Consider the following 27,488-nt stretch of genomic DNA (forward strand, 5'->3'; position numbering starts at 1 on the left):
AACATGGGCATAAGTGCCAAAAACTTATCTAATTGCCTCAAACTGTTAATGGTCAAAATACAACCATTCTACTTTTTAAGTTCCTAAAGAAGTCATGCAAGTCAATTTAGATTCAGTTATATCTTCACTTTCAAAATGAGATGCTCCTAATGCAATTGTTGGATGATTTTCAATAATTAAGTAGGCAAGGAAGCAAGTAGGCTAAACTTGTGAATTGTGAAATGGCAAAAGCAGTTGCATATAACTAATACTCATTCTTTCAACCCTTTTATTTTGCATGTTTTATTATTGCTTTATAAAGCTTCAATTCATATGTTAGAGAATACAGATATAGCCTCGAACGCATATCACATAGGGCAGTTGTAATGTGAACATTACATCTAGTTAGAAATTTGAGGATATGGAATAGCTGGAGTGCCACTAGGCTATTGGGGAGAATTGGACTGCATGAGCTGAGTGTGTTGGGTGTGAATCGACTTTTCTCTCAGCTCAATGCAAGATTCCATGAACCCACCGATATGTTCCAGTTATGTAATTTCGTAAAGACATCACTATAATATTTCAAATCAGAGTTGGTGTCCTCACAAATCTCTCTCTTTACAAATCTAGGAGCACTTACTAGAATACAATTAGATGAATAGCGACATTGTTCAATCTACATGACATAAATATAGCGACATTATCAAATCTACATGACATAAATATCGCATTGTTGGTAGTTTGATATAGGTTTCCAAGTTCATATTGCATGCTTGAAAGTTGATGCAATTCGGCTTGGACATCCACTCATCTTGCATCCTTCAAAAAATATTTCGATATTGCCCCAAGTCAAAACTAAATAAAAGAGGTCCATGTGGTATCATTAATCACAATGAAGGAAACTTATGTTTTTAACCCTAGCAACTTTGGAGAAGAAACTAACATCAAGAATAGTGCTAGGAAGTCAACATGGGTAAAATAATACTAAAGTTTTGTTGTTTATGCAATTGAAAAAATGTATTTGATTCTGACCACTATACAAGCCTTGTCTGAATTTCATGGTAACAATAAATTTACTATATTTTTAACCATCAGTATAAGTTGGCACATTGAAGTGCTTGAACAACCCTCATCCCCTTCCAACAAGTCAAAAATAGCTCATTATTGGGGAGGGTAGACAGTTGGGAATAACTGAATCATACTATATCTTGGATGAATGATGTGAAGGTGGTTTGTGAAACAATAGAAACACCTCCCCCAATCCAAATACTATATTATATGAGAAATAAAAGGAAGAAGCAAGACATAAGGATTCTAAACCTGAGCTAGTGAGAACCAAATATCTTCTGAAAAAAGATCTAGAATCACAAACACCAAGGGGAGAAAATCAGGGCCATAACGACTTGTCTGAGGTTGAGGATAAAGGTTCTAATTACTTTTTCAATCTTGTAAAATAGAAACACAACAGAGAAAGAATTGTTGAAATTTTATAGTTGTGAGAGAGAATATCTACCTAAGATGATACATCGTGATTTCTTGAGATTCGTCAGTTGTTCTTTATATGAAGAGACATGCAACATGTGAAGAGACACATGTTTGAAAATATGAAAAGACATGCAACATGCAAAGAGACATGCATTTGGCAATATAAAGAGACTCACATTTGGTAAATGAAGAGATCTTTCGGTTATGATATGAAAAGTCTTTCAATTCAAGGTATACATGATTGCTTTGTGTGATGAGTGTTACATTCAGTTAGAAGCATTGTAATCGAACCTCTATTATTTAATACAACAGATGTATTTTTGGTGTGGCTGAGTTTTTCCCCTCAAGTTGGAAGGTTTTCCCAGGATAAATTGTTGTGTCTTTCTATTCTTAGTGTTCTTTATTTTGTTTATTATTGTTTATCTTTTTTTTTGGGCAGAACATTAACATGGTATCAAAAAGGGTTAAATATCAGCAAATAAGGCAGTTTCTCTTGTTCATTAGTTTGAACTTTGTGTATCTGTTGCAGATTGCAATGAGTTTTTTGTAGGTAATCCGTATGTGTTCAAATCGTAGCTTCAATAGAGATCATATTTACCTGAAATGATTGTGGAGAGTTCTCTAAGATTCTTCTACTCTGTTGGATTGTACAGAATCAAGCTGGGTTATTATTTCTTGTTCCTATTTATTCATCATGTTTGCGAGTTGTTTCTTCAGCAATCAACGTATTGTCTGCACTGTTATGTCCAAGTCTTTGTATTTATCTCTTGTTATGTTTGGTTGGAGTTTCAATTTGAGCTGCAGCTTCTCATTGTCCATCAGAGACCTTTTAACATTAACCTTTACTATGCTCTTGTTGTATTTTGTTGTACTCGGGCTGTTTGTGTCTTGCTCTCTATGAGCACTATGGTTTTAAGGATGCATCTTCACATCTGCCTTTCTTTCATTATTGACGGTGGTTAGTGTTGTATCTTTATTTGTTTGGACTTCTTCGATGAAGTTTTTGTTAAGAAGTAAAATCCACACAATTGAGAGGGGGCAGGTGACTTAGTTGTGAACAAATATAATTAAATCCTAACTTATAAATCTGATCACCAGCAATTACAACAATGATGCAAAGCAGTAAGACACCATACACCATAACACAATGATTTTGTTGACTAGGGAAACCCTTGATCAGAGGGAGAATCCCAGTGGGAATGGTACACACAAGATAATGTACTAATATGTAAGTTCCTTATGAAAGGATGTGACCTTGTTAGGAGTCAAATACAGTTCATTTAGTACAATAGTCCCTGTTATAGGACAAATCCCTATTAGGAGACCTTGAACTCTTGTTAGAAGGTTCTAACCCTGTTAAAGGCTGAAAAGAACATGTATACCCAATGTCTAAGTGCTCCAACAAAGGTGAAAGTCAATACTCTTAGGATAGCATATCCAATGAACATGAGCTAATTGATCGGCAACTTACTTGCCAAAACAGTTCCTTTGAAGCCCACTTAATCAACCAACATCATCACTACTCGGCTCTGATAATCCATCATTAATTCTTGCATCATATGTATCAAGACATACATCTCATCCATAAGCTGATTTATACCTGCGGATGGGGTCAATTCCCCTCCTTTCGATCCAAATTGGCCCCCAAGTATTAGAAGTAGGGTTGACTTTTGGTTGGCCCGACTAGAATATGAGTGGTTGGACGGCCTTCCCCCTACCCCAAGGCGAGAGGACCAACCTCGGTTATCAGGATACCTAAACAAGGAAAACAACTTCCCTTTATACCCTTTACAAATAATTAATTAGGTCAGCCTATTGGAGCTTCCCCAATGTACAGTTACGTAGAATAATGCTAAGACATACACGCCTTCATAAGCATCAATACAACTATTACATTAAGTCTCCCACATGCTACAATAGTAATATTACATTTTCCAATGATAAACCACACATTAGAATATCACACTCGGCTGCCAATAAAATATACCGCACATTACACACTAGTGACCTTCCAAAATAATCCAAATGCCTCACAATTCCAAACATCAACACATGAACAATTCTTCTATCATCTTCCATGCTCATTGGCATTAATTCTTGTTCGCCAATAAGATATAACAAAAATGCCTACAACTGTCTCTATCATTATTTGTTGTTCACTAATCTACTACCAGTCATCACTCAACAATTTGTAACTCAACCAAAACATCTCATAAAGTATAGAGAACATAGACATGATGTTTACACTAATTCTACTACACACATGTAAGCTCGCATATCTAAATTTGTCAACCACTGACCTCGCTGATCTGATAAATAACCTGTGATATACAAAATCTGAGTTTGTCATGAACAGAAGAACATATGTTGCCATCAATGACAAAACCTGCCATAAATACGTCTCAGTAACTCATCCAAGTGCCAACAATATCCTCAATTCCTCACAATCTCCCCCTTTGGCATTGATGGCAGCATATGGTGAAAAACCATAAATCCAAAAGTAAAGGACAAAATAAAATTCTTTTTTAATATCCTCAACATATACAATCTTCAAAATTTAAACTTCATGTGCAACTTCTCTAATTATCTTTGAGACTTTCCAACATATACCTTCCTTGATGAAAGGTTTTTCACTGATCTTCTCCCCCTTTGACATCAATGGCAAAGGTGCCAATATGCCAAATATCAAGACTCTCTTGAAAGTCCTTCCTTCAATGAAGTTCTCTCCCCCTTTGATGATAATCACGTCAAAGCTCCTATATTAGATCAAACCAATCTGCAACCAAAAAAATGTCAAGTGCCAACAAATTTGGTTATGTGAAAAATCATTTATAGAAGAGATCTAAGACTATCTCTGCACCATGCGACCACTCCCCCTAAGGAGTAGTACCAAGCATCACCTCTAGATGAATAAATGTACCTCTAGATGAATAAATGTACTTTGAATACATCAAACTGATGCATATTTGTATCAATTACTCTTCACAGGGTGGGGCCATTACCCCAAGCATATCTGAGGTACTCAAAGGTGTCCTTAGCCAAAGGTTTAGTGAATATATCTCCTACCTACTCTTTTGTGCTCACATATTCCAATCTGATTTCCTTCTTAGTAACTTTCTCTCTCAGAAAATGATACTTTATTGCAATGTTCTTAGTCTTTGAATGTAAAACTCGAGTCTTTGACATGTTAGTTGTAATTATATTATCACAATGCATGATAGTAGGTTCAGAGAATGTTATACCAATGTCCTTTAGCATCTGCTTCCTCTAAATTGACTGATTACAATTGTTTGTTGCTGCTAAAATATTTTGCTTTTGTTATAAATTGAGATGGACAATCTCGCTTTTTACTCAACCATGAAACTAGTTTTCCTCCAAGGAAAAATACTCCTCCACTAGTACTTTACCTGACATCAACATTTCCTACCCAATCAACAACTGTATAGGCATACAGTGTGACATCATTTGATCTATCATACCATAATCCAAACTCCAAAGTTCCCTTCTAGTATCTGAATGTTCCTTTTACTATTACTAGATGTGATTCCTTAGGATCTGCTTGATATCTTGCCACAATACTAATTGCACTAGCTATGTTAGGTCAAGTATGATTCAAATATTGTAAACCACCAATCATAGATCTATATCTTGTCTAAACAATGCTAGAGGAATCATCATTGTTAGTCAACTTACAACTTGTGACCATATTGGTTTGCAATTCTCCATACCAAATCTTACTAACAACTCCTAGAGTGCTTAGTTTGAGATATGAAGATACTATCTTTAGTTTGAGTAATTTGCAATCCCAAAAAGTACTTCGCCTCACTTATCATAGACATCTCAAATTTTTCTTTCATTCCATCAATAAATTTACTACTCACCTCATCATTTCTTCCAAAAATGATGTCATCCACAAATACTTTAATAATCATTAGTCTATCTAAATAAACTAATAGGTATAGATTACTGTTTGCACTTCCCATCTTGAATCCCAAGTTTAGTAAGTGTTTGTCTAACCTCACATACCAAGCTCTAGGTGTCTATTCGATCCATGAAGGGATTTCTTCAATTGCATACCATATCTTCTTGTTCTCAATGGAAATTCATCGGGCTGCTCAATGTATAGTTCTAATTCTCCATTGAAGAAAGTCTTGGCATTCATCTAACACACTTTGAAACTTTTTGTTAGCTGCATATGCCAGAAATAATCTAACTACTTCTAATCTTGCTACAAGAGCAAAGGTTTCTTCAAAATCAATACCTTCTTGTTGTGAATAACCTTTACATGTCAGACTTGCTTTGTTTCTTACCACTTCTCCTTGCTCATTCATTTTATTTCTAAATACCCACTTAGTTCCAATAACATTCTTGTCTTTAGGCCTAGGGACTAATTCCCATGTATTGTTCTTTTCAATTTGTTCAAGCTCTTCCTTCATTAGCATTAATCCAAGATTCATCTTTGCATGCTTCATCAATATTCTTAGGTTCAATTTGTGAAATCAAACAAATCTCATTTCTGATTCTTTCTCTTGTCATTACCCCATTACTTGTCTTACCAATTATCTAATTATCAAGTTGATTTACAAAAACATACCTTGGTGTTCTTTGTTCTTCTTTAGGTTCATAAAGTTGAACATGAATTCCATTATCAACCTCAAAAAATAGTCCCTATTCTGCATTCTGATTTTGTATAGGTCTCTAACTTGTGCTCGCTTGGTTCGTATCATCATCTAAATCATATTCAAAAGTTCTTTCTTGTACCTAAAATATTTCATCAATTCTACATTTGCATTTTCAACAATCTTCTTTAGCCTCTTAAGTTATAGTATCTATAAACCTTAATTTTAGTAGAATATCTAAGAAATATTCCTTCATCACTTCTAGGGTCAAACTTCCCTATTTCATCATCTCTTTTGATGTAACATTTACCCCCAAAAATTCTAAAATGTTTAACAGTAGGTGTATGACCAAACCAAAGTTCATAAGGTGTTTTACATGTTCTTTTTCTAATCTAAACTCTATTCATGGTGTATGCCATAGTTTTAAAAAACTGTGTTTAATTGGAAAAATTGCAATATGTTGCGCAACCATGGAGCTACCAATTTAAAGGCCCAAAAAATCGGCACCAAAATTCTCCAATTACACGCTGCGTATTTGCCCAAAAAAATGCCAAAATGCGCAATTTTAGGGGTGAAAATTGTGGACTAGTCAACCTTGGAAAAAAGTTTGAAAAATAGTAAATACAATCACGACCTGATACATGTGTTTTCATTTTGTAATGTTTTTATCACCAAAAATGGTGGCAGCTGGGCGACGAGCGACAAGTGCAGCAGATTTGTCAATCAGCACTGACAAACTAGGTGTGGAGTTCGTCGGCATCAACAATGACAAAACAAGTGAGTTAGGCATCGTCTCTTTACCAATAATTTTACCAGTTATTGCTAAAAATTAAAATTTTATTCCATGTTTGTTATTTTAACGTGACACATTATTATTTTTATGTTTATTTTATTTTTACTTAATCCAATTAAAATGCAAAGTGCATAATACTAGTTATAATTATCAATTTTATAATTATTAATAGTTATCAATTTTATCAATTTATATTACCAGTATTTATAATTATAATTTTATCTATTTTTAAAAAAATTATAGTTATCTAGTTACCAATAAATATACTAGTACAGAAACTGGATAACTACAAAAACTTAAAAATAAAATTTATATATAAAGTTTAGTTTATAATATATTTATTATTTATAAATTTATATTCTTTATGTTTCATGAATATATGAATATCAGATATTTCTTATGAATAATCTATTATCAATACATATAGATTTATTAGATTCAATTCGTTAATTCAAATCATTTGGTGTGTATGTATGAGTTGTTAAGAATATTTAAAGAAATTGTATATTTTAAAATGTTCGATAAAAATGTTGATTTATTGCCGAATTTTTAGCTGAGTTTTTGCTGATTCCGATATTTTCAATTTTTTTTGGGTCTGCCAAGATATTGCCAAAACCGAATTTTTAAACTATGGTGTATACTGCAATATTTACTACTTTTGTCCAATGTACATGTGTCACTTTACCTTCAAGTAACATTGCTTACTAACTCCCAAATTGTTATGTTTCTTCTCTATGCTACTCCATTCTGTTGTGGTGTTTTAGGAGCTGAAATTTGTCTGTGGATTCTATTATCCTCACAATATGCATTGAATTGATTAGATATAAATTCTCCACCTCTGTCAAACCTTAAACATTTTATCTTTAATCCTCATTCATCCTCAAATTTTTCCTTAAAGATCTTCAAATCATCAAATGCCTCAAATTTATCACTTAGGAAAGCAAGCTACATCATTCTAATGAAATTATCAATGAAAAGAATAAAATACTTCTCACCGTAGAATGTTCTTGTCTTGGTAGGTCCACATAAATCTATATGTACAATCTTCAACTTCTCTAAGTAGTAAATGCTTTACTTTGAAATGTACTTGTTGATGTCAGTTTTGTACTACTACATAACATATAGCGATTGAATACTTGATACAGAATATCAAACACTCAATCCCTCTCTTGAAAACTAAATCCTCACAAAGACATGAGAAAAACTCCAATGTTCCTTACATCTATGGACACTAACTCAGTTATATTAATGTGATTTGTTGGTTAATCACATAGGCGGCCTTACGTTGTTCATTCGAGGATAACTTGGACCTTTGGTGTGATGGTGATGATGTCTGGCTTTGTAAAATATATGAGTACCAAATGATGTTGATTGTGATGGTGATGGTGATGGGGGGTGTCTCTGCCAATGATTCTTCTCCTAACTTCCTTCTCGATTGAACTCCAACTACTAAACTACTTGTTGCTCTACTCCTACTCCTATGAATGGAAAGATTAGCAAATGGACGGGGATCGAATCTGATGAAAGCTTACCAGCGGCTCTACCTCCATAGATGCAATGATTCAAGGGAAAAAAAACTAGATTACCACGCAAGCCTTCCTAACAAGCCACTAGGAAGCTAGTGGCCTAGTTTATAGATCCCTATCAAACATCCACTAATATCACCATGCAACTATCCATCTACTCTTACTCTTACTTAACAACTTCTTGAAATAAAATCTACTTTAACAACTTCAAAGGAATCTAACTTTAACTATTGGAAGTAAAAACCATGCAATAACACCAAGTGTTCTTAATCACCATGCAAGTCACAACAATGACAAAGAGAAGCAATTTTGGTATTATCTTAAGCAACAATTTTCTTCAACCCTTTACAAATGAGAGCAAATGGCCTTATATAGAGGCCAAAATTACAACCAACGGTAGAGATTAAGAGGCAAAATCAACAATCCAAATCAAATCCCAGAAACCCTAATTAGGGTTGCCAACCCATCAGCCAATGAGAAAGCGCCACCTCATCAATGGACCAACGAAAAAAAGGAAAAGTGGCAACCAATGAGAAGGCACCAAAATGGTAGCCAATCAGAATCAGACACCTATCCTACCCAAGAAGGAGAAATTGCCACTTGGGCTTACATCAAATGATCTTCTAATATAATTCTACCCTTTTCTTTCATCCTTTTAGCCAAAGCAATGAACTTGGCTAGCCTATCGTTGACTTCCTTCATGGGAGGGCAAAACGTGTGCTTCATCTTGAGCTCAGCTGAATTCATCATGTTGCTCGCTGTTTGCAGTGTCTTCTCATGATCCTTCTCATATTCTTTCGCATATCCGATAAAGGCATTGAGGTAGGTGAGGGTGCCCAAATGCTTCTTCTTGATGGCAACCTTCCCCAACTCAATCCAATCTCAATCCAAATTCTATCTCATTAACGTTCTCCTCTTGCTCTTAACTACTCTTTTTTGTTGGCTACTGTCCCCACCTTTTTGTCTGACTAACTCCGCCAGACCTTCTTCCTCTAGTTTCATCTTCTCATAAGTAAGGCGTACCTTCTAACTTTGTAATTGCCTTAACTTCTCATTATACAACGACTCAGTGTGTAGATCAACTGTCCTTGTAACTACCTTTAAGGAAGGATTTCGATGATCATCCCAATCCACTGGACCCATTTTTGTTCCATCCACTGTATCATAATCCTCTCTTAGCACATTTTCATCATCTTCTAGTTGATCAGGAATATCAAGCCCTCTCCATCTAATTGCCCTCATCATGCCCACTGACAATCTTGAGAAAGCTAGCTTTCTCACATGAAAATCATCTTGTGCATTGGCCCAAAAATCTTCTATAGTAGGAATATGTTTGAATGTATTTCTGTGAGATACCTTGATAAGACCATTAGGATCGAATCCTTGTCTTGCTCTATACCATCCTAGATGATACCATTCTAACTTTTTCTCCGCAACGGCAAACGTGATAGGATTAGGGCAAGTATCATTGCCTATTCCAAATGAGAAGGTAATCCCTATCTCACCTTTAAATTTCATCATTTTGTCATAATGCTCAAGTTGCCTAGCCAACTCTATCAAAACTATTTTGTCGGGTGGGTACCTCGGAAATCTCTTGGGACAAACTGTACTTCCTGCCACTCTAGTATATGTGAATTGCGGAAATTGGATGAACCAACTCCCATACTTCTTAACTTTTACTTCCGCTTCCGTTGAGAGCCTTCTAGCAAGTGTCCCTTGTAATATCCTTACTGTCTTCATGGAAAAAGCGTCATAAAACATCTTATAATCTTTGGTGTTGTGCAAATGAAGCTGTGGATAGCACTCATGCACCAAACATTGCCCCGATCCATTGCCAATCACTCCTAAGGCCTTAAGTTCAGGATTTTCATATAGTCTCGCAATCAAATAGAAAAGATAGGAACCCATGTAGAATTGCTTTTGATTTTGCACTATCCAACGTCGCAGCTCTAAATTTTTGCTTATAATTCTAGCCCAATCAAATTTTCTCTTTCTATTTTCAATTTCATCACTAAAGTAGTACATCCAATTCTTTAATTGCATACCTTGAGCCACGCCCATGATTTGGCTGAGAAGCACAATAAGATCATCGTACTCTGATTTGAAATCTGACTTGGTGAGCTTTGACAACCTGGTAACTCCCTTCTTGCCTGTGTAACCAATTCTGCTTTAGATGAATGAAGTAATCCTCTTGATTATCCTGAAATAACTTGACCACCTAATCCATCATTACCACTGTCATGCCTTTATACTGGGAAATATTAAATGCTTCTTCGACCACTTGTCCATTGATGTTAGCCAACACTCTTCCCTTCATCAAAAATGACGGACTTGGTAACAATATCAAATCAGGATGCACACTCCGTTACCAATTCCGAACAAGGCAAGGTAGGAGGGAAAGCCGCCACATGTATAGTTCCACTCTTGTAGATCTTCTTCGCCATGGGGGACTGTCCTTCCTTCAACTGTACCATGTTCACTATGCCGATATTGGTATCACTTGTTCATCTCACTTTCGAGAAGAAGGTGGTCTTAGGCATCATGTCTTCCTTGTATTTTTTGGTATTTGTTCCCTTTGGGTTCTTGCTTGCACTAACATCTACCATCCTAAACACTTATTTCTACCCCTTCATTCGAAATGATATGAACTACACTTATCATTCTCCAACCTTCTTTCTATCGATGGAATCTAGCTTATTTTTGTGTCTCCAAGTCCTATCTTTACACTTATCAATCTCCAAACTTCTTTCCTAGGAGTGGGACTACCACTTATTTCTACCTCTTTGTTACCTTAGGATGGACTACACTTATATCTCCCAACTTCAATCCTAGGGTGGTCTAGCTTATTTTTGCCTCTCCAAGTGTCCTATCATGAAATCTACACTTATATCTCCCAACTTCAACTTATCAATGGAATGATGAAGTGGTTGATGATGAGTGCAAGAAGAAAATATGGGAAACGAACCAAGCAAGAATAAGGAATAGAATCCGCCTTTAAAACCAATCTTCACCTCTAAAAATGAAAAAAAAATTACCTTAAATCTGCCTTTACCAATAATCGAATCCTCTTCAAGTTCGGATTAGATTTTAGAAATTTCAATCCTCCTTGCAAATAATGATGCCCTAGCAAAAATCAGAATTTCGAATTCCTTGAAATTGCCCACACTTGCCAAAAATCAAACCCTAAATCACATAGTCCTTTCACCACATAAAATCGCCCAATTTTGGAAGGAGAAATCGTTGCCAAAGATGGAGAAATCAGACCCAACAAAAATCAGCCAAGCTGGAAAAAAATCAGATCTACTCCAGAATCGCCCTAGGGCAGAAATTCACCCAAGCAAGAAGGAGAAGAATGCCGCCAAGAAATGGAAAATCTGCCCCAAAAATCACCCAAGCAAGAAATTCGCCTCTAGAGGAAAATCACACATCCAAGGAAGAGGAAAAAGGAATGAGAAAATAAGAGGAGGGGAAGCCTCTCTTATACTACAATTTTTGCCTCTCCAAGTGGGCCGACCTGCCTGGAGGGAAAACAAAATTATATTAGTCCCTTAATTGATGGCCTAGATTTAAATGCAACATTAAATTTAATTAGCCCATATTGAAATTGGCTCATTTAATTGCTAGTTTTGATCAAAAATTGTAAAATAGAAACAAGGTAAGCCTAGGAGATATCAAAATTTTCATTTAATAACGTTTTGGCAATTAAAATATCATTAAAATCAAATTTAGCAAGCCAAAATCAATTTTCAATTCCAAATTACCAATTTCCTTTAATATTTTTTAAAATCTTCTAGGCAATATTTCAACCAAATTAATGAGATTTTGCAATTTAATCTAATTTCAATTTTGCAATACAATTTTAATTTTTTTTAACAAATTAAATCCTTTTCCTGGCAATCAAAATTCAAACTCCAATTTCAATTTCACTATCAAAATTTTTCCTTTTTCACCAAAAAATTCAAGATTTTCTGAAATGACTAAATCTAACAAATTTATTTTTGAAAATGCTCAAGTTTATACAATTATTTCAAATTTTCAAACTTTCATCTAAGTCCAAAAAATTCCAATTTTATCCTGCTAGATATTGTTTTAACCATCAAAAAAATGTTATCGTTGAATTCTGTTTGGCCTAAGGATAAAATTACATGTTTCAAAAAAATCAAGTTTCGCACCGAGTGAAAACAAATCAAATCAAATCCCTCCTGGCCCGAAGACGTCCAAAGTGTAAAATTTTCAAATCGAAAACCTCTGGACAACTCTGAAAAAATTGCCAAGGCAACCAAAAAATTCCAAAAAATCCGCGAAAAATTGCCCAAGGCCTGCCCGAAAAAAGAGAGTCCCCAAAGTTTTGGGGCGATGGTGTGAAAACCTCACAATAGTACCCCTTTTCTATTTTTCCATTACACATTCCTTACAAATCATGTCAGAAGGTTTCACAATCTTAGGTAATCTCTGACCACATTAGAATTACTGACCTTCACTATGTTATCAATTTATATGACAAAATCTCCTATGCCATAACCAACTGTCATCAATTTTTACAATAAAACAATTTATCTTTGAGGGGTTTAATTGAAATACATTAGTACTGGTCTTACTACTAGTTGCAATCTCATTTCCTTCCTTATCCTTAATTGGTATTTCTTATCAATGAATTGTCAATGATGACCCTTGTCTACAAACTGGCCAACACTTAGAAAATTATGTATCAATCCATCTACAAATAAAACATCATCAATGTTAGTCTTACCATTAAGTGATATTGAACATTTTCCTTTTATCAAGCAAGGTACATTATTACCAACTCTAACAACACCTCCATCATAATCTCAACTCTACAAACTTATCTTTGTCACCTGTCATGGGATGTCAATATCCACTATCTATAATCCAATTTGCTCTATTTTTCTCAACATGTGAAATGAGTGTTTTTCTTCTTTAATATGGCTTTCATCCTTAATAGCAACAAATCCTATTTCATCCTCATTATCACTATCCTCAAAATTAATATCCCTAATCTCAATCTCATCATCACTAACATATAAACATTCTTTAGGAATTTTGATTTGTAGGGTCTAGGTTTAATCTTAGATTCTCTTGTAGACCATCTTGATGCAAAATGACTAATTTTCTTGCAGTTATACTAGTGTATGGGTAACTTACCTCTAAATACTCCTCTACCTCTTTGTTCTCTCTTTGCGCTCAAGGCTTTAAGTTCATCCATCTTTATTTCCTCTTCTTCAATCTCTTCCCATTCACTTGCATATTCTCCAAGATTTTTGCTACTAGTGCTTGCCCTCTTGGTAAGAACTCTTTTGTCCTTATATACACTTGCTTAAATGCAGTCTCAATTCTAGGTAAAGAATATTTCAATCTTGCAGTTTCAAAAGCTTGTAACTTCCCAATCAACAATTTTCTATTGAGATTTTCAATGAGGGAACGACTTCTTCAACTACATTGACCTTGTTCTCATAACCCGGTGCTAAGGATCTGAGAATTTTCTGAACAACTTCATCTTTTGTTTTAGTTCCTTTTGTGCTCTTTATCCATGTTGTGACTTCACTAATCCTTTGCACATATGCTCTAATAGTTTCATCTTCCTCTATTCTAGCATTCTCTATTCTAGTTTTCCAATTTTGTAACATTATCTTCTTTGCATATTCATCACCTTAATATAACTTTCTAATTTAACCCAAATATCATATGCTACGTCAATTTTTTTTACCTTAATGAATTTTGATTCAGATAGGGCACTTATTGATGCTTCTCTTGCAATCATGTTGAACTAGAATACCTTCTCCTCCTCAGTGCATGATGACATCAATTATATCTCTTGTGATCAACCAGCAATCAATTCCCATACAGATCTATTGTGTTTGCATCTTGTTCTTCCAATTGTCATAGTTGTCACCATCAAATTTAGGACTCTCCTTCCTGTACGCCAGAGTAGATCTCCTCGAGCTGCTAAGCTTCCTTCTCAAAGAGGACCTAGCGCTTTGATACCAATAGTTAAGAAGTGAAGTCCGCACACAACATGTTGAACTAGAATACCTTCTCCTCGTCAGTGCATGATGACATTAATTATATCTCTTGTGATCAACCAGCAATCAATTCCCATACAAATCTATTGTGTTCGCATCTTGTTCTTCCAATTGTCATAGTTGTCACCATCAAATTTAGGACTCTCCTTCCTGTACGCCATAGTAGATCTCCTCGAGCTGCTAAGCTTCCTTCTCAAAGAGGACCTAGTGCTTTGATACCGATTGTTAAGAAGTGAAGTCCACACACAACTGAGAGGGGGGAGTGAATCAGTTGTGAACAAATATAAATAAATCCACACTTATAAATCTCATCACCAGCAATTAAAATAATGATGCACAACAATAAGAAACCATACACCATAACACAATAATTTTGTTGACTAGGGAACCCCTTGATCAAAGGGAAAACCACGCCCAAGATGGTATCCACAAGATGTATACTAATATATAAGTTCCTTGTGCAAGGGTGTGACCTTGTTAGGAGTCAAATACAATTCATTTAGTACAACAGTTCCTGTTAAAGGACAAAACCCTGTTAGGAGACCTTGAACCCTTGTTAGAAGGTTCTAACCCTGTTAAAGGCTGAAAAGAACAAGTAGACCCACTATCTAGGTGCTCCAACAAAAGTGAAAGACAATACTTCCAAGATGACATATCCAACGAACATGAACTAACTGATTGGTAATTTAGTTGCCAAAAAGTTCCTTTGAAGTCCACTTAATCAACCAACAACAACATTGCTCTACTCTAATAATCTAACATTAAGGCTCGCATCATATGTAACAAGACATACATCTCATCCATATCCAAACAAGGAAAACAACTTCCCTTTATACCAGTGTTACCTAGGGACGCATCCCCGATATATTTTCAGCCGTCCAAATCCTGGAAACATCTCAGAGACTTGGGGACTACTAGGCGACTTTGACTTTGACTTCTCGAACACATTAGACTTTGACTATCAAAGTAACACGTCTTTGGCATATGAATTCTGATGATTCTTATATTTTAATATTCTATATGTATGCTTTATCCATGTTTTCATATGAATAATTTAAATTTCTCTATACATTTTAATTTTCCTATTGTTATAGAGCCATCCCCATTTGTCATCCCCCACCGTCCCCAAAATCAGCGAAAAAAATTTCACCCCCCATCCCTCGCCGTCCCCGTCCCGAACACTCGGGGCAACATAGTTTTATACCCTTTAAAAATGATTAATTAGGTTGGTTAAATAGAGCTTCCCCAATGTAGAGTTAGTTACATAGGACCATGCTAAGGCATACATGCATTCATAAGTATCAACACAACCATTACATTAAGTTTCCCACATGCTACAATAATAATATTACATTTCCCAATGATTAACCACAAGTTAGAATATCACACTCGACTGCCAGTAAAATATACTACACGTTACACATTAGCGACCTTTCCAGAATAATCCAAATGACTCACAATTCTGAACATAGGCACACAAACAAGTCTTCTAAAATTAATTCCGATTTGCCAATAAGATATAGCAAAAATTTATGCAACTGTCTCTGTCACTAATTCTTGTTCACTGGTCAGTGACCAGTCATCACTAAACAATATGTAACTTAACCAAAATATCTCATAAAGTATAGAAACCAAAGATATGATGTCTACACTAAATCTACTAGACACATGTAAGCTCGCATATCTAAATCTGTCGACCACTGACATCGTCGATCTAATAAATAACTTGCAATATATAAAATTTGAGTATGTCATGAACATAAGAACATATGTTGTCATCAATACAACATCTCAGCGACTCATCCAAGTGCCAACAATATCCACAATTCCTGATAGTTTCTTTGTTGCTATTGTGAGCACATACAAAGAGGCATGATAGATTGTTGGTATTCTATGGCTGCCTATATTAATTGTAAAGTTGAACATCTTGTATATGATCACTTCTTCATTCAGCATAGGGGGGTTCTCTTGTCTAAGGCTTCACAAAGAAAAAGAAAAAAATTCTGACAGAGGTGCGTGATTATCAGTTAGTGATTGTTTGGAGAGCACCTTGTTTGTGTGTATGGTGGAGACATTATTAGAGCTGCATGGTTGGTTTAGTTTTTAATGAGTGGTATTTGTTGCAACATCATGTGTGTGCAGAGTTGCACATTGTGTGTGTAGTGCTTTATCGAAATGAAGATTTTGTTATGGCTTCATCATTATCGTGGGTTATTTTTGTGACATTCACTATGGAGCTAGAGGCTCAAGTAACTCAATTGAAGGATTTGTTGCTCAAATGCTTCTAATATTTACTAACCTCTCTAAAATGCTTCCAAGATGGATTGAGAAGCCTAAGGATGATGAGAAATTGCATTCAAAGGGAGTTAAATTCTGAAAATTCAAGGCAACCTATCAAAGGGATAATGCACTAAAGATGTGGTTGAGACTGAAAATATTTATTTCATAAAGGGAAAGCTTGTTGAGCGGAAGAGGAAAGACATCTTCAGGCTCATTGAGATTTAGAGAGAGGTTCCATGGCAGATGAAGAGTGTCAAGTCCTTTGCAGAAGATCAGTAAGCTCTTCTTGTTTGATCAAGCATTCAAGTCTTCTAGAATTTATTGTGATAATTTAGCTGTGAGAATACAATCCCCTACTAAGGGGTAGTCTCAACATTCAGTTGTTCTTCTTATGTGCTATAATGAATTATTTTTTGAGAGGGAGAAGCTCGAGGTGCAATACCTTGTTAAATGATTTCTTCTCTAGGAGGGAGAAGCTCGAAGTGCAATCCCTTGTTAACGAGTTTCAATTTGTGAAGGAGAAGCTTGAGGCGCAATCCTTTGTTAATGAGTTCTTTTCTATGAGAGAAGTTCAAGGTGAAATCCCTTGTTAATGAGTTTTTCTCTACGAGAGAAATTCGAGGTAAAATCCCTTGTTCTACCCTCTGTGAGTAGGTATGGTGGATCCACTCTCTATGAGTAGACATGGTGGAGATGCATTCTTCTCTAAGAGAAGTCTTAGGTGAAAGTCCTCATTCCACCCTCTACGAGTAAGTATGGTGCATCCACCCTTTGGGAGTAACCATGGTGGAAGTCTTGTGACTCCATGACTTAGTTTTCTTTTATTTCACCCTCTAGGAGTGCCCATGGTGAATATCATGTTGAATGACAATTTTATGTTTAGAAAATTCGTTATGAGATTTTGTTATTGATTTTTTTGTTACAGCTTCTTATGTTTGTCATGCTAGAGATGGCAAGACATATGAGCATTCTCTCTCTTGCTAAGAGTGTTGAACTTTTTATAGTTATGAGAGAGAATATCTACCTGAGATGATATGTCCTAGTTTTGTGAGATACATCTATTGTTCTTTATATGAAGAGACACATGTTTGGAAATATGAAAAGACATGCATTCAGAAATATGAAAAGACATGCATTCAGAAATATGAAGAGACTCGCATTTGGTAAATGAAGAGACTTACAGTTATGATATAAAGAGTCTCTCAATTCAAGATATGTACGATTGCTTTGTGGGTTGAGTGTTGTATTTAGTTAGAAGTATTGTACTCAAACCTCTATTATTTAATAAAAGAGAATATCTTTGGTGTGGTTGGGTTTTTCCCCTCAAGTTGGAGGGTTTTCTCAGGATAAATTGTTGTCTTTATGTTTCTTATTGTTCTCTATTTTGTTTATTGTTGTTTATCTTTATTTATGGGCAAAACATTACAAAGAATTGGTCCAATCAAATTCAAGGGTTCTTGTCTGATGACCTATGGTTCATGAAAGAGGTTTTCTTCTCCTTTTACCAAACCATGTACTCTTTTGAAGATTCCTCAAGCTAGGGAAGCTAGAACCTTTTGAGAAAGAATTAATATAAAGAAAATTGCACATCTGATGCTGCCCTACTTGACATGGTTAATATTGTTGATGATATCAAAGAACTCGTTGAGACTTTTCAGAATGGGAAGTCTGCCACTATGGATCCTTGGGAGCTAATTTTAAGAGAGCGTGATAAAATAATTCCTAAAAATGGGAGGAAGAATCAAATAAAGATTTGGAGACCAATAAAACTATTAAATGTGACCTACAAAATTTTCATGAAGCTACTGGCTAGGAGGTTAATAATATTCTGGATAAAGGGTAATGTTGTCTCTATAACTCAAACGCACTTTATAAAGGGGCAGTATATGTTGGAGAATCTAATTGCTAATTGGGAAAGCATGGACTAAGTCAGGGCGAGCAATCAAAATTTATACATGATCCTATTGGACTTGGAAAAGACTTATGATAGAATTGAGTGGTCTTTTGTCTTATATATGCAAATTGTTTTTGGCTTCCTCCTCAATTTTTGTTAGACAAGGCTTCCCTATAGTCCCTTTCAGATGCATTATTTTATGTATTGAGCATCAATCTCAGCTATCCTCTTGTCTGTGGTATCTCTCTCCCCAATAATGAGGCTTTCGTTAATACTCATTTTGTTGGTAATACTACCTCTTTTTTATGGAGGTAGTGTAGTCCCTACCACAGGTTAGTATACTGGACGGGGGGCTGTGGTGAATCAGGATACTTGTTGATCTCAACTTTTTACTTCAAATCGCCCTTCTCACTTATCTACAGGTTAGTGCTAGCTATAACTTAACCAATCAGGATTAAGCCAAAACACATAACATGAAAATAGCGACACATAACACAGTATTTATCTCGTGGAAACCAAGCTAGGGTAAAAACCACTATGTTCAAGTCAATCCTCACAAGTTTTCACTCTTCTGAAGTACACTCGGTCAAGACCTTATCCTTGTTAAAAGATTTTGACACTGTAAAGATTAGTGAACAACATAAAATGATCTAACAATTTAGCTATTGAACTTAACTTGATATAGATCCTTCTTCAACACTCGACCAATCTGGAACTAAGCTTTTTCTCTCGACTCTACAATCTTCAGACTCTAATCACTTGTGTGCTTGCCTCTCCTTGCTTATGCACATGATACACCTTATGTTGTTTGGGCTCACTCTCCTCTTCTCAGTACAATCACCCCTTGAAGATGACCTTTCTCAAATCACTCTCCTTCAAACTATGAAATTCCACTTTAGCTCAGCTCTGCTAGCTCTTTGGTTATTCGCTTGGCAATATAACACTTATTCTTTCAGCTTTGTTTGCATTTATACTTTCCTCTTGCTTCACTTGGAACACTTGATCTGAGAATTCAAAATTTGAATTCCCACCCTACTACTAGCTCGGCCTCCTGTTGCAATAGTTTGTCACTCTTGTCAAGTTATGGCATGTTTGTACAGGAGTTATGGGTGTCATGTGTTCTTGATGACTTGCTATTGTTGGAAAGAATTCCTTTCCCCATCACCATTAAATGCAACATTGAGTGCACTCTTGCCCTCTTCATGACTAGGCAATCACAGGTTTCTTGCTTCATGCTCATCATGCTGACCTGGCTGATTCAACTCACCTTTGTCTGCTTTTCCTTCTGCTTTGCTTCCTCTTGCTTACACAGACTTCACTTGCATGCTTTGTCTAAGTGGATCACCTTTGTCATTGCCTCTACTAGGCTTCCACATTATCTTGGCTCAGATTACCCTTGTGAGTTAGAGTCGCACATTGGTGTGCTTTGTCGGTTGTGCCTCTACCGGTCATGATTCCTTTGTACGTGTTGTCAACAATCACAAAACCTTCGATGACTAAGTCTACCGGTTAGTCTTCAAGACACTTGGGACAACAATCTCCCCCTTTGGCATTGACAGCAACACTTAGTCATTTTAACATTGTCTGTTTCGCATGGGTGCTTTTTCTTTCCTTCTTTTATTGTCTCCCCCTAAGATAGTGCATTTTCATGCTTCGATCGTCTGCAACTCCTTTGCTCCTTCTCTCAACTTCTCCCCCTTTGGCGGCAATGCCAAAGGTGACCACCTTTTCTCGCATGTTGCTCTCTTGACTCCTCCCCCTATAGAGTAGTCCCTTGTTCTCATCAATCCACCTTTAGTCTTCTTCGCGCCTTGATCATGGATTGACAACTGTCTATCTGAGCTTAGTTCAGGCTAGATAGGGGTAAGACCCTTGACCTTTCTCTCAGGATACTCAAAAGTATCCTTCTAAAGAGGCTTTGTAAAGATATCTGCCAATTGTTCCTTGGTTGGTACATTTTCCAACTTGACCTCTTTTGCTTGCACTTTTTCCCTCAGAAAATGGTATTTGATGGATATGTGCTTTGTCTTCTAGTGCATAACTAGCTTTTTGGATATCCGATATATTGATTGCACTAGTGTTATCACAGTTGATAACTATCAATTCCTCCATTTTCTCCTAGATTCCTTCAAATAGTTGTTTGATCCAAACAACTTGAGTGCAATTCATTGTTGCAACTACATATTCTACTTCAGCAGTTGACTGCGATATGCAATTTTGCTTCTTACTGGTCCAAGCAACCAGTCTTCCTCCAAGAAAGAATGCACCTCTAGTTTTCCTCCTCCTATCATCTATGTTTCCTGCCCAATCAGCATCTATGAAGACACTAAGTTCAAAGTTACCTTTGCAAGGATACCATAGACCATATTCTTCAATACCCCTTTAGATACCTGAAGACTCTTTTCACAACTACCATGCGTGATTCCTTTGGGTTGCCCGAAAATCTAGCCACTAACCCAACCACTTGTGCTATGTGTGGTATGTTGTGCACCACATACAGCAATTTACCAATCATGGATTGGTAAAGTGTCTCATACACTTCAGGGCTTTCATCTTCCTTTGATAGCTTGCAACCAGTTGCTATTGGAGTTCCTACCGGTCTTGATTCCTCCATACCAAATGTCCTCAATATTTCTTTACATACTTAATATGCCTTATGAAGATTTCTCCTTTTAACTAGGGCACTTGAAGTCCAATGAAGAACTTGATTTCTCCAATCATGGACATTTCGAACTCCTTCATGGCTTCGACAAAATCAACACTTAGCTCATCTTCTCCAAAGATGATGTCATCCACAAAGATCTCTGCAATCCGCAAACTTGTTTCTATTTCTTACTTCATGTATAGATTGCAATTATCACTGGTTCTTGCAAACCCAATCTTTATCAAGTATGAGTGTAGCCTCTAATACCATGCTCTTGGTGCTTATTTCAATCCATACAAGGCTTTTCTCAATCTACATACTTGGTTCCTGTCTCATTCATTTTCAATTCCTTCAGGTTGCTCAATATAGACTTCCTCCTCTAGAACTCCATTCAAGAATGCAGACTTTACGTCCATCTGATATAGCTTGAAGTTCTTGTGTGCTACAAATGCTAAGAGTATCTTGACTCCTTCCAGTTTGGCCACTGGTGCAAAGGTTTCTCCATAGTCTATGTGTTCCTCTTATGCATAGCCCTTGCAAACAAGTCAAGCCTTGTTTCTGACCACTTCTCCATCTTCGTTCATTTTGTTTCAGAACACCCATTTTGTACCAATGACTTTCTTGTCATCTGGTCAGGCGACCAAGGTGCATGAAAAAATTTTCACTATCTAATTGATTTCTTCCTCCATGGCCCTTCTCCAGTCTTGATCTTTAGAGCCTCTTTTGTAGCCTTAGGCTCCATGTGTAAGAGTAGACACACTGTCTCTCTCGCCTTTCTTCTGGTTATTACTCCAACATCCTTGTCCCCAATGCTCTGATCTGCTGAGTGGTGTCTTCTCACATACTTTGCTCGCACATACTTTGCTCGCACCGATTCTCCTTCAAATGCCTCTACTCTCTACTCTTCTAGTCGGGCTTCTTCTGCTTGAGCTGATACAATTTCATGTATAGGTTTTTCCTCAATCAGTACTCTCTCCACTATATCACTTAGTAGGATGTACTCAAATTGCTTGCAATCTTTTGGTTCCTTCTTGTTGTCTTCCTCATTCTTATCTGAGAATTCATCCGCCTTTACATTGGCAAATTCCATAATTTTGTATGTTCGAAGTCAGACATCGATATGCCCTACTCTTGGTAGAGTATCCCAGAAAGATACCCTCATCACTTTTAGGCTTGAACTTTCCTTGGTATTCATCCCTCTTGATATAACATTTGCTTCCAAATACCTTGAAGTAACTGACAAATGGTGTATGACCAAACCACAATTCATAGGGAGTCTTCTTTGTCCCCTTCACTTGTACCTTGTTCAAGGTGTATACAATTGTGCTTACAACCTCTCTCCAGTAGATATGTGGACCATTATTTTGGATCATCAATGTTCTAGCACAGTCTATGATAGTTTGTTTCTTCTTTCAACAACACCACTCTACTGAGGTGTCCTAGGAGCTGACTCTTGCCTTTTGATTTTGTGCTCCCACAGTAGCTTTTAAATTCTTGTGAGGTGAACTCACCTCCCTGGTCTAATCTCAAGCACTTCAATGCCCTACCAATCTCTCTTTCCACCTTAGATTTGTACACTTTGAACATGTGGAAGGCTTCTGACTATTCTTTTAAATAAACAATCCACATCATTCTAGAAAAATAATCAATAAACAACATAAAGTATTTGTCATCAGATACACTCTTCATCCTCATGGGACCACACAAGTCAGTATGAACTAGATCTAATACATGTTCTGAAGTAAGTGACTAGCAAGAGAAACTTGAACTTGCCAACTTTCCTAGTTGACAATCTTTACACATAAAATTGTCAAGTTTAGTAATAGGGGGTAGACCCCTTATACAGTTTTCCCTTCCTAATTTAACAATGCTTTCAAAATTTACATGACACGGCCTCCTATGCCATAACCAACTATTTTCATTTCTAGCTACCATACAAGTATTACCAGAAATATTGAGGTAAAAGAGGTTACCTCTTCTTTGCTCTATGTAGTTAGTAGCTTGCATGTCTTGTCAAATATTTTGTAGTGTCTTTTGTTAAACTCGAACTTCTAACCTTTGTCCATTGGTTTAGTCACGCTCAACAGGTTATATTTTAATCCCTCCACTAGATACACATCTTCACAAGTAGTGGATTAATTTGGGCTACAGGACCTTACCTCTCACCATGCATGGTGAGTTGTTACCGAACTTCACCATTCCTCCATCATAGGCCTCGACCTCGTGGAACTTGCTCCTCTCACTTGACATGTGGTGTGAGCAACGCTGTCAATTATCCAGTTCTTGTGGATACTGATGGAGCCAAAAAAATTTGGTTTCCTTTTTTATTTAAGGAGTGCAATAGGTCTCAAAAGCAGGTATCAAGGGGGTTCAGATATTGAAGAGGGATTGAGCGTTTTTGAAAATTATCTAATTAGACAGGATCGCTGCCAGTTGTTCCAGTTTTCAAATTCCTTGCACATATGCTGAGCATACTGATTACTCTTGATTGGTGTAGACTTGAAGGACAAGTAACCTCGAGATATACTATGCGAAGTATTTTCTACACAATGTGTTTCCTAATCTGCCAGTGGTGCCCTGAAAAGAAGCATGAGTCTGAAAGCATATTTGCAGAACAGTTTTAAATGTCCTTCAATCTTGGACATAAAATGCTGTATTGGGACGATGAAGCAAATGTATTCTAATCAGAACTCAGATTATTATTTATTTCTGGGAAAGACCAAGAGCAATTCTTAACTGAGAAGGAGCCACAATATGTACAATATGAGCTATTGAGTATAGAAGTCCCTGATTTCTGAATCTTGTAGGTTTTTGTGCATTACATACTTCTAAATGTGCAGCTAGGGGGGAATGGAAAAGGTGGCCTGAAATGTTGAAGCTCAAGGATTGGCCTCCCTGAAATTACTTTGAAGAACGTCTACCTCGACATGGTGCTGAATTTATCAGTGCTTTACTTTTCGAGGAGTACACCCATCCTAAATGTGGCATTCTTAATCTTGCCACAAAACTTGCTAAAGACTGTCTGAAACCCGATCTGGGCCCAAAAACATATATAGCTTATGGTACCCGGTATTAACTTGGTAGAGGGGACTCAGTTACAAAGTTACACTGTGATATGTCTGATGCAGTGAATGTATTGACACATATTGCTGAGGTCAAGTTCTCAAATGAACAAATTCATAAAATAGAGAAATTACAACAGAAATATAGAGAAATGGATTTGAATGAACTCTATGGAAATTCAAAGGATATCGATAAATCTGTCCATGTGAAAAAAAGAGGAAGACCACCCAAAGTGGAATTTGAGGCTGATACCATTGTCTCTGAGGAAGTAGGCATAGGAAAGCCTCTGTTATCTGAGTCTTGTGAAAATCATCAGAACTATAATGCAAATGGGCAAAAAATGACAGAAGAACAAGATCTGAAAAAGAATGAAAATAAGCCAGAAATTTTAGGAAATGCCAGAAGTAGTGATGTTACGTGTAAAGGAGCTGAATCAAAGCCTGAAATTGGAATCAAGAATTGTGATAAAGATAATATTTCCATCAGTTATGGAGGAGCTCTTTGGGATATTTTTCATAGAGAGGATGTACCCAAATTACAGGCTTATCTCAAAAAGCATTCAAAGGAATTCAGACACACACGGGCTGCTCCTGTCCATTCTGTCATTCATCCCATTCGTGATCAGACACTTTACTTGGACAGAGAGCGTAAAAAGAAACTGAAGGAAGAATTTCAGGTAGAGCCATGGACATTTGAACAACAGCTTGGCGAGGCAGTATTTATTCCTGCTGGATGCCCCCATCAAGTTCGAAATCTAAAGTCCTGTATAAAAGTTGTGCTTGACTTCATTCTCTCCTGAAAATGTGCATGAATGCATTTGATTGACTGAAGAGTTTTGGTTGCTTCCAAAGAACAACAGGGCCAAGGAAGACAAGTTAGAGGTTAAGAAGATGATTCTCCATGCAGTCAACTCTGCTGTGACAGAAGTCAACAAATTGAAGAGGGAAAGGAAGAACAATGAACTGGAGGCAACACCATCTGTTTTAGAAAATGATCTTATTACAGAAAATGGACATGAAAATGTTGGATCAACTCCCGAAGTTTCTGAAAATGACAATGAGACCAAAATTGAGCAATTAACTTCTCCTATCTCAGATAATGAATATGAGAATGGAAATGAGTCAACTGCACCCGAGTCAGAAAATGAATATGAGAACTTAGATTCATTTTCTGCTGGTTCAGAAAATGGTGTGGAGTCCATCCACAATGATTCAGAAAATGAAAATCTATATGTGGAGCCAATGCCTGCGGGTACAGAGTGTGAAAAAGTTTTAAAATGTGCGGGCATCTCTAAAGAGTGCGGACATATGATATGTAGTGCGGCTTTTCATGCTGCAAGTAGGGCCGGGAAATAGGATGAAAGTATTCTGTCTTAGAAGTATTTTCTTTTCAAGACGATGTGCTCAGTCGAGGAATCTTTGGCACCCATGCTTCACCAGATTTCTTAGGAAGAGGATTTACTGTTTGTAACTAACATCTGAGGATTTCCTGTGCCTTATTGCAGGTTCGGGATATAGAGGTTTGATCAAGCGCGGTGGGAGACACCCGAGTTCGAAAACATGTGCCTAAGAGGAGGGCACGATAATTTTTATGCCAGTTCGAATTGCCTGCTCCAAGTCATGACCACGGCGGTTTTGTGTTCAGAAATCTATGCTTAAAATGGAGATTGCGACTGGTAGGAGGCCATTCAGCGTATGAAGGATTGCGCAAGAGGCATTCACAGGACTGAAAGGAAATCATATCGAATGTTACAAGCCCGGGGAGAGATGTAACTGACGGCTAAAGTTCGACTCATATTCGAAATTAATTAAACATTGGAATGATACAACCACCGGTTACAATATGGGTTATATTAGAGGAATTAAGCATTGGTTAGTTTTATTTATGAAGAGGTGTGATGTTTGAGAATAAAACTGGTGCCTCTTATTCCTCTATAAATATATTGTATGTAATGTTCAAGAGGACCATTCATTACCATTCAAGACATATTTTAAAAAAGCTTTGCACATTTTGAAGCAAATGTTATCGAATTTTCTGAGAAAGATTAAGGTCGAACTAAGCTCCTGCATATTGAGGGTGTTGGACATATATTTCAAGTATTGTGAGGGATTGTGTTGAATAGAGCGTCAAATATTGGATGTCTTCAACCTGACTTTCTTGCAGTAAAATCAGTAAGAATTTCATTTACTTGAGTTAAATATTATACAGTTCATCTTTTGTGAATCATTTTACTTCTTATTAATAATTCATTGTCACAATAAGCAGATTGAATTGCTCACTGTTATTTAAACTTTGATAAATACAAATACAGCAGGATAAAATTGTTTCCATATTTGTATCTATTTTGTCCTTTTATAGGTTAAAACATTATAGACTAGTTTAAATACGCATAAAAGTGAAATAATTTGATGCATGGTGATAACTGAATTGTTTACAAATATTGTATATCATAAAATTGTATGTGAAAACGTATACTATTGACTCTATTGCCCATTTGAAATTCAGCACTGATCATTTAAACTATTCATGCTTCTCATTTTCTAATCTATTTCTTCGAGGGATTTGATACTTATCTGTTGTAGTAACTCATTTTAAACTTTCCTTTCAGCAATTCACAACTATACTGAAGTAATTAAAATTAGAAGATTATTCAACATTCGTAATTCAGAAGTTTTTCCTTAGAATCTTGCCATTTAAGGAGATTGCCTTTGCATTATAATCTATTCGCTATAAAACATCTTGGATCCAAGTTTTGTTGTCCAAGATCAGGGGTACAGGCCTTGGTTTAGCAAAGCCAAAAGTGCAGAGGATCTAAGTCAATTTGATTGATCCTGTCAAGTTGGCCAAAATCGATTAGATATCCCAGCATCGAGCAAGCAAGACTCGTAGGTTTCTAATCAACGATTTTGATAACCAACAGACTGGCGACTCTACTGGGGAAAAAGTCACAAGTAAACTTTGCATACTTACTCCATTAGACCAGTGTAGAGTTTCATTTAAACACGATTTTGTGGTAAGTTTTCAGATTTTGTCTTTTACAAGCATTTACCAAAGTCGTGAATATAATATTAAGTTTATTTTCAGTATTTTCTTTTGCTGTTTTGTAATTTTCAGATTCCATAAATTAGTTCTCTTATCAGCATTTAAGTATAAATACATAAGAT

General features: G+C 36.3%; 1 protein-coding gene and 1 pseudogene across 1 annotated transcript in view; one reads left to right on the plus strand and one right to left on the minus strand.

Annotated features, from left to right (window-relative positions):
- The window catches only part of LOC149542791 (cell wall integrity/stress response component), a 117,285-nt gene that overhangs the window by 76,021 nt on the left and 13,776 nt on the right, over positions 1 to 27,488 (minus strand). The window lies entirely within an intron of this gene.
- LOC149542792 (lysine-specific demethylase JMJ27-like) lies at positions 6,761 to 25,679 on the plus strand (annotated as a pseudogene).

The sequence above is a fragment of the Cupressus sempervirens genome, chromosome 8 (genome assembly GCF_028749045.1).
Source record: "Cupressus sempervirens isolate cs-2001-9-10 chromosome 8, ASM2874904v1, whole genome shotgun sequence".
NCBI lineage: Eukaryota > Viridiplantae > Streptophyta > Pinopsida > Cupressales > Cupressaceae > Cupressus > Cupressus sempervirens.